Source organism: Oncorhynchus keta, unplaced genomic scaffold, assembly GCF_023373465.1.
Source record: "Oncorhynchus keta strain PuntledgeMale-10-30-2019 unplaced genomic scaffold, Oket_V2 Un_contig_26116_pilon_pilon, whole genome shotgun sequence".
In the NCBI taxonomy this organism is placed as follows: Eukaryota; Metazoa; Chordata; class Actinopteri; order Salmoniformes; family Salmonidae; genus Oncorhynchus; species Oncorhynchus keta.
Genome location: NW_026284790.1, coordinates 1 through 9,397, shown reverse-complemented (window position 1 = coordinate 9,397; position 9,397 = coordinate 1). Strand labels below are relative to the sequence as shown.

General features: G+C 49.8%; 1 long non-coding RNA gene across 1 annotated transcript; it reads left to right on the top strand.

Annotated features, from left to right (window-relative positions):
- The first annotated feature begins 386 nt into the window (after nucleotides 1-386).
- LOC127922518 (uncharacterized) lies at nucleotides 387-8,199 on the top strand. The gene is made up of 3 exons (XR_008111577.1): nucleotides 387-510; nucleotides 6,348-6,835; nucleotides 6,960-8,199. It is a non-coding gene; the product is annotated as an uncharacterized LOC127922518 (long non-coding RNA).
- The last annotated feature ends 1,198 nt before the right edge of the window (nucleotides 8,200-9,397 follow it).

The window sequence follows — 9,397 nt, the reverse complement described above, 5'->3', positions numbered from 1 at the left end:
ACATTACACCAGTACATTACACCAGTACATTACACCAGTACATTACACCAGCACTTAAACCAGTACATACATTACACCCTGAACACTGGACCAGTAAGAGACCAACATTACACCAGTACATACACACCAGTACAACACTGGTACTTAAGAGACATACATTACACAGTACATTACACCAGTACAACACTGGCACCAGTAAGAGACCAGTACATTACACGCACACACACCTGAACACTGGCACTGGTAAGAAAGGCTGCAACACACACGCAAATCTGTCACACCCTGCCCTCTGTTCCTAGGCCGTCATTGAAAATAAGAATTTGTTCTTAACTGACTTGGTTAAATAAAGGTAAAAAATAATCATGTTTGTTATATTTCCAGACTGAGGGGCGCTGTTCATAGAGGCAGTGGGCCAGCAGGACATCAGCAAGAGGATCACAGTGTTTCAGTATGAACTGGTGGCCAGCCACGGACCTGCTCATCTGTACCCACACCTCAACACTGGCACTGGTAAGAGACCAACACACACACACACACACACACACACACACAACACTGGCACTGGTAAGAGACCAACACACACACACACACACACACACACACACACACACACACACACACACACACACACACACACACAACACTGGCACTGGTAAGAGACCAACACACACACACACACCTGAACACTGGACCTGGTAAGAGACCAACACACACACACAACTGAACACTGGACCTGGTAAGAGACCAACACACAGGAGATGACAGGAGTTAAGACAGGGTGTCCATGGTGAACCCAGCCTAATAAACCCGCAGATCAAGGGCTGTACAGAACCCAGATGGACAGAGTCTGCTGACAGAGTCCAGAGAGAGGAGGAAGAATGAACCACTGGTTCAACTGACCCCTAGACACATTAAATAGGTCTTGCTTAGCCCCCTGTGTCTCACCCGTCTGTGTGTCCTCTCTCCCATCTCCCTCCCCCTGTCTATCCCATCTCCCTCCTCCTCTGTGTCCCATCAGGAGTCCCTCCTGTCTAGCCTCAGTCTAGCCCATCCCCTCCCTACAGCCCTGCTGTCACTCCCATCTCCAGAGACCCCCTCCTCTCTCTACTGCTGTCCTCTATCCCCTCTCCCTCCCTCTCTCTCCTTCCATCTCCTCCCTCCTCTCTCTCTCTCCCATCTCCCTCCCTCTCTCTCTCCCATCTCCCTCCCTCCTCCTCTCTCCCATCTCCCTCCCTCCTCCTCTCTCTCCCATCTCCTCCCTCCCATCTCCCTCCTCTCCCTCCTCTCTCCCCCTCCCTCCTCTCTCTCCCATCTCCCTCCCTCCTCCTCTCTCTCCCCCCATCTCCCTCCCTCCTCTCTCTCCTCCCATCTCCCTCTCTCTCCCATCTCCCTCCCTCCTCTCTCTCTCTCTCTCCCTCTCTGACATATAAATACAAGCAGGCTAATCAACAGGTCACACTGGGGTCAAGCCCAGGGGTCAGCCAATCATCATCCAGCTGTCAATCGGTGGTGTCTGCTGCAAGACAGGGAGGGAGGATATGATTGGTCAGGTATGGAGGGAATGGAGGGAGGGAGAGAGGAGGAGAGAGAGAGAACGAGAGAGAGAGAGAGAGAGAGAGAAAGGTTTTGTATCTGCCTAGTAGAGGTATGGAGAGGAGGGAGAAGAGAGAGAGAGAGAGAGATATGTTTTGTATCTGTCTAGTACAGGTATGTGTGCACCATAAAACCATTGACAGACAAAGAGAAAGACTGTGTGTTTAATAGTTTTTTTTACTGGCAGACAGGGTCAAAGGTTACCACCCTGACTACCCTCTCCCACCTGTTGTTTCACACACACACACACACACACACACACACACACACACACACACACACACACACACACACACACACACACACACACACACACACACACACACACACACACACACACACACACACACACACGAAAATCCTTAATCTTGTACCCTCCCCATAGACATCCATCTCATCCCTCCCTCTCTCCCTCCTCATTCCTCCCTCCTCACCCCTCCTCTCTCTCCCTTCTCACCCCCTCTCTCCCTCTCTCCCCTTCTCATCCCTCCCCTCTCCCCTTCTCACCCCTCCCTCTCTCCTTCTCATCCCTCCCTCTCTCTCTCCCTCCTCATCCCTCCCCTCCTCTCTCCCCCCTCCCTCTCTCCCTCCTCATTCCTCCCTCTCTCCCCTCATTCCTCTCTCTCTTCCTCCTCATCCCTCATTCCTCCCCTTGCTCTCATCCCTCGACCCCAAATCCTCTTCTCACCCTCCCCCTCCCTTCTCATCCCTCCCTCCCTCTCTCCCTCCTCATCCTCCCTCCTGACTGAACCAGACTTCCTCTCACACCTCCTCTCCCCTCTCTCAGGAAGTGAGGGATGGATGGGGGAGGGAAACCCCTCCCTCTTTATATCTGATGCTAGTGTTGTACTGACCGGTCAACCCTTTAGAACACCTACTAATTCAAGGGTTTTTCTTTATTTGGGGGGATCCAGAAAATAGCCCTATTTGGTAAAAGTCTCAAGGACAGCTCAAATAAGCAAAGAGAAACAGTCCATCATTACTTTAAGACATGAAGGTCAGTCCTCCTCATCCCTCATTTCTTCAAGCGCAGTTGCAAAAACCATCAAGCACTATGATGAAACTGGTTCTCACCGCCCTCCCCTCCCACAGGAAGGGAAGACCTCCCTCTTAAGTTCCTCTGCTAAATGCTGCAGAGGATCCTCCCTCAAAAGTTTCAGTCCTCATTCCTCTCCTCTCAGAAATAAATCCCTCCTCCTCACACCTCCCTTCTCCCCTAACATTCCTCAACTCAACTGTTCAGCAGAGACTACATGAATTAGGCCTTCATGGTTGAATTGCTGCAAAGAAACCACTACTAAAGGACCCCAATAAGAAGAAGAGACTTGCTTGGGCCAAGAAACACCTCAATGGACATTAGACACCGGTGGAAATGTGTCCTTTGGTCTGGAGTCTAAATTGGAGATTTTTTCACCCCTCCCTCTTTGTGAGACGCTGTGTGGATGTATGGATGATCTCTGTTTGTGTATTTCACACCGTAAAGCATGGAGGAGGTGTTATGATCCTGTCCTATGATCTCTGTTTGTGTATTTCCCTGGAAGCATGGAGGAGGAGGTGTTGGTGTATTATGGACACCGTGGAAAGAGGAGGGAGGAGGTGTTATGGTGTCCTGTATGGATGATCCCTCTCTTTGTGTATTTCACACCGTAAAGCATGGAGGAGGAGGTGTCCCTGTGGGTGTATGGAGGATCTGTTTGTGTATTTCCTCACCCTCCCTCATGGAGGAGGAGGTGTTATGGTGTGGGTGTATGGATGATCTCTGTTTGTGTATTTCACACCGTAAAGCATGGAGGAGGAGGTGTTATGGTGTGGGTGTATGGATGATTCTCTGTTTGTGTATTTCCTCACCGTAAAGCATGGAGGAGGAGGTGTTATGGTGTGGGTGTATGGATTATTCTGTTTGTGTATTCCTCACCGTAAAGCATGGAGGAGGAGGTGTTATGGTGTGGGTGTATGGATGATCTCTGTTTGTGTATTCACACCGTAAAGCGGAGGAGGAGTGTTATGATGTCATCCCTATGGATGATCACTGTTTGTGTATTTCCACCGTAACCGCTGGAGGAGGAGGTGTTATGATGTGGGTGTTCCTGGATGATCCCTGTTCCTCCCACTATTTCGTTCACCCCTCTCTCATGGAGGAGAGCTAGGGGTTAGCAAGGGGGTGAGAGAACCAGACTTCCCCCTCTGTATTCCTCTCCCCTCTCTCAGGAAGTGAGGGATGGATGGGGAGGGAAAGGGTGGAAAATATTAGTGGAGAGATACAGGACTAACTGACTTTCTTCTTTATATCTGATGCTAGTGTTGTACATGACCGGTCAACCGTTTTAGAACACCTACTAATTCAAGGGTTTTTCTTTATTTGGGGGTATATGAATATAGCCCTATTTGGTAAAAGACCAAGTCCAAGGACAGCTCAAATGAGCAAAGAGAAACAGTCCATCATTACTTTAAGACATGAAGGTCATCAATATTTTAATTTCAACGTTTCTTCAAGCGCAGTTGTTAAAACCATCAAGCACTATGATGAAACTGGTTCTCATGAGGACCACCACAGGAAGGGAAGACCCAGAGTTACCTGGTGCTGCAGAGGATAAGTTCATTAAAGTTTCCAGCCTCAGAAATTGCAGCCCAAATAAATGCTACCACAGAGTTCAGGTAACAGACACATCACAACATCAACTGTTTGGAGACTACATGAATAGGCCTTCATGGTTGAATTGCTGCAAAGAAACCACTACTAAAGGACCCCAGAAGCTATTTCAGACTTGCTTGGGCCAAGAAACACGAGCAATGGACATTTCACACCGTTTTGTGTCCTTTGGTCTGGAGTCTAAATTGGAGAAAAGTGTCAAATGAGACGCTGTGTGGATGTATGGATGATCTCTGTTTGTGTATTTCACACCGTAAATATGGAGGTGGTGTTATGGTGTGGGTGTATGGATGATCTCTGTTGTGGTGTTCACACAAAAAGCATGGAGGAGGAGGTGTTATGGTGTGGGTGTATGGATGATCTCTGTTTGTGGTATTTGTGCATGGAGGAGGTGGTGTTATGGTGGTGGTGTGTGGTGATCTGTGTGGTGTATGGTGGTGTATGGTGGAGGAGGTGGTGGTGTGGGTGGTATGGATGGTGGTTTGTGTATTTCACACCGGCATGGAGGAGGTGGTGTATGGTGGGGTGTATGGATGGTCTGTTTGTGTATGGTGGTGGAGGTGGTGTTGGTGGTGTGGGTGGGGTGTGTCTGGTTGTGGGGTGTGGGAGGAGGTGGTGTATGGTGGTGTGGTGTATGGATTATCTCTGTTTGTGTATTTGGTGGTAAAAGCATGGAGGAGGAGGTGTGGTGGGTGTATGGTGGTGTCTGGTTGTGTATTTCACACCGTAAAGTGGTGGTGGTGGTGTTATGGTGTGGGTGTATGTGGTGTACTGGTGTTTGTGTGTTTGGTGGTGGAGGAGGAGGTGTATGGTGGGGTGTATGGTGGTCTGTGGTGTATGGTGGTGGAGGAGGTGGTGTATGGTGGTGTGGGGGTGTATGGTGGTGGGGTGTGGTTCATTTGGAATTCAAGGTGTATGGTGCCTTCTGCAGTGTGCCATCCAATCTGGTTTGGGGTGTAGTGGTGTCATGGTTTTCAACAGGTCAATGACCCAACAAAAGCTCCAGGCTATTTCATGGTGTGTGGTGGTATTTGGTAGGTTGACCCAACAAACCTCCAGGCTGTTTCATAGTTTTGACCCAACAAACCTCCAGGCTGTTGGTGGTGTGTTTTGGTGGGGCTGGTTCATGTTTTGACCCAACAAACCTGGCTATTTGGTGGTTTTGACCCAACAAACCTCCAGGCTGGTGGGTTTTGTGGCTATTTGTATGTTTGACCCAACACACCTCCAGGCTATTTGTGTGGTGGTGTGACCCAACACACCTCCAGGTATTTCATAGTGGTGACCCAACAAACCTCCAGGCTATTTGGTGGTTTTGACCCATGGTGTGTGGCTATTTGTAGTTTTGGTGTCTGTACTATGGTTCTACAATGGTGGGGTACAAATGGTGTGTGGTGGTGTTCTGGTGGTTGATGGTGTGTATACTGTATGGGTGTGTGGTGGTGGGTGTGGTGGTGGTGGTGTATGGTGTGTGGTGGTATGGTGTGGTGGTGGTGGTGGTGTGGTGGTGTGGTGGTGTGTGGTGGTGGTGGTGGTGTGTGGTGTATGGTGGTGGTGTGTTATGGTGGTGGGGTGGGGTGTGGTGGTGGGGTGTGGTGTGTGGTGGTGTGGTGGGTGTGTGTGGTGGTGGTGTGGTGGTGGTGGGGTGTGGTGGTGTGGTGGGGTGTGGTGGTGTGTGGTGGTGTGTGGTGTATGGTGGTGTATGGTGGTGGGGTGGGTGGTGTGTGGTGGTGGTGGTGGTGTGTGGTGGTGTGGTGGTGTGGTGGTGTGGTGTGTGGTGGTGTATGGTGGTGTGTGGTGGGGTATGGTGGTGTGTGGTGGTGTATGGTGTGTGGTGGTGTATGGTGGTGTGTGGTGGGGTATGGTGTGTGGTGGTGTATTATGGTGTGTGGTGGGGTATGGTGGTGTGTGGTGGTGTATTATGGTGTGTGGTGGGGTATGGTGTGTGGTGGTGTATTATGGTGTGTGGTGGGGTATGGTGTGTGGTGGGGTATGGTGTGTGGTGGTGTATGGTGGTGTGTGGTGGGGTATGGTGTGTGGTGGTGTGTGGTGGGGTGTGGTGGTGTATATGTCATGTGTCTCATGTCTCATGTCTCTCTCTCAGCCTCCTGTACACCCTGCACAGATGACCAGATCCTGATGGCGGTATGTACCAGCGACTTTGGTAAGCACACACACACAACACCACAACACACACACAGGTTACGCACAACACACAGACACACACACACACACACACACAACACCACAACACACACACAGGTTACGCACAACACAACACCACACACAGAACAATGTCCATCACCATCATTAAGTTTGCTGGCGACACGACGGTGGTCGGCCTGATCACCAACTACGATGAGACAGCCAATAAGGGAGGATGTCAGCGCTCCACATCGACTGTAGGGGAGCAGGTGGAGAGAGGTTCACCTTCCTCTGTGTCCACATCACTGAGGAATTAACATGATATACACACATAAACACACACACACACACCTCACCTTGCCCCTCAGGAGGCTTGGGCCCTCAGACCCTCAACATGTTCTACAGCTGCACCATTGAGAGCATCTTGACTGGCTGCGTCTCTGCTTGGTACGGCAAGAGCATCGCCCTCGATCACAGCCCAGTAGACAGCCCAGTAGACAGCCCAGTAGACAGCCCAGTAGACAGCCCAGTAGACAGCCCAGTAGACAGCCCAGTAGACAGCCCAGTACAGGTACGGCAAGAGCATCGCCCTAGATCACAGCCCAGTAGACAGCCCAGTAGACAACCCAGTAGACAGCCCAGTAGACAGCCCAGTAGACAGCCCAGTAGACAGCCCAGTAGACAGCCCAGTAGACAGCCCAGTAGACAGCCCAGTAAACAGCCCAGTAGACAGCCCAGTAGACAGCCCAGTAGACAGCCCAGTAAACAGCCCAGTAGACAGCCCAGTAGACAGCCCAGTAGACAGCCCAGTAGACAGCCCAGTAGACAGCCCAGTAGACAACCCAGTAGACAGCCCAGTAGACAGCCCAGTAGACAGCCCAGTAGACAGCCCAGTAGACAGCCCAGTAGACAGCCCAGTACTTGGTACGGCAGCTGCTTGGCATCCGACCACAAGGCGCTCCAGAGGGTAGTGCGTATGGTGCAGTACATCACTGGGGACGAATTCCCTGCCATCCAGGACCTCTATACCAGGCGGTGTCACAGGAAGGCCCTAAAAATGGTCAAACACTCCAGGCGTCCAAGACATAGACTGTTCTCTCTGCTACCACACGGCAAGCTGTACCGATGCCCCAAGTCATAGACTGTTCTCTCTGCTACCTCACGGCAAGCTGTACCGATGCACCAAGTCATAGACTGTTCTCTCTGCTACCACACGGCAAGCTGTACCGATGCCCCAAGTCATAGACTGTTCTCTCTGCTACCTCACGGCAAGCTGTACCGATGCACCAAGTCATAGACTGTTCTCTCTGCTACCTCACGGCAAGCTGTACCGATGCCCCAAGTCATAGACTGTTCTCTCTGCTACCACACGGCAAGCTGTACCGATGCCCCAAGTCATAGACTGTTCTCTCTGCTACCACACGGCAAGCTGTACCGATGCCCCAAGTCATAGACTGTTCTCTCTGCTACCACACGGCAAGCTGTACCGATGCCCCAAGTCATAGACTGTTCTCTCTGCTACCACACGGCAAGCTGTACCGATGCCCCAAGTCATAGACTGTTCTCTCTGCTACCTAACGGCAAGCTGTACCGATGCCCCAAGTCATAGACTGTTCTCTCTGCTACCGCACGGCAAGCTGTACCGATGCCCCAAGTCATAGACTGTTCTCTCTGCTACCACACGGCAAGCTGTACCGATGCCCCAAGTCATAGACTGTTCTCTCTGCTACCGCACGGCAAGCTGTACCGATGCCCCAAGTCATAGACTGTTCTCTCTGCTACCTCACGGCAAGCTGTACCGATGCCCCAAGTCATAGACTGTTCTCTCTGCTACCGCACGGCAAGCTGTACCGATGCCCCAACCATAGACTGTTCTCCCCCTAGTCACTACCTCCACGGTAATGTATATCTACGATTACCTCGCCCCTGCACATCGTCATAGACTGTGTGTATAGTCATGCTACATAGACTCAGTACTGACGGCAAGCTGTTATCATAGATGCACCAAGTCATAGATCATAGACTCAGTACTGGTACCTCTGTGTGTATAGGTTATCATAGACTGTACTGATAGCCTGTGTGTATAGTCATGTTATCATAGTCATACTGTGTATCATCCTCACGGCAACGTGTGTACTGCATACCCTGTGTGTATAGTCATGTTAACCAACAGGACCCTGCTTATACCCCTAGTCACTGTTATAGTCATGTTATCCTAGTACTGGTACATGTATAGTCTGTTATCATAGACCAGTACTGGTACAACGTGTGTATAGTCATGTTATCATAGACTCAGTACTGGTACAACTGTGTGTATAGTCATGTTATCATAGACTCAGTACTGACAACCTGTGTGTATAGTCATGTTATCATAGACTCAGTACTGGTACCCTGTGTGTATAGTCATGTTATCATAGTACTGATACTGTGTGTATAGTCATGTTATCATAGACTCAGTACTGGTACCCTGTGTGTATAGTCATGTTATCATAGACTCAGTACTGATACAACGTGTGTATAGTCATGTTATCATAGACTCAGTACTGGTACAACGTGTGTATAGTCATGTTATCATAGACTCAGTACTGATACAACGTGTGTATAGTCATGTTATCATAGACTCAGTACTGATACCCTGTGTGTATAGTCATGTTATCATAGACTCAGTACTGGTAGTCATGTTATCATAGACTGTGTGTGTATAGTCATGTTATCATAGACTCAGTACTGGTACCCTGTGTGTATAGTCATGTTATCATAGACTCAGTACTGGTACCCTGTGTGTATAGTCATGTTATCATAGACTCAGTACTGGTACCCTGTGTGTATAGTCATGTTATCATAGACTCAGTACTGGTACCCTGTGTGTATAGTCATGTTATCATAGACTCAGTACTGGTACCCTGTGTGTATAGTCATGTTATCATAGACTCAGTACTGGTACAACGTGTGTATAGTCATGTTATCATAGACTCAGTACTGGTACCACGTGTGTATCGCCAAGTTACT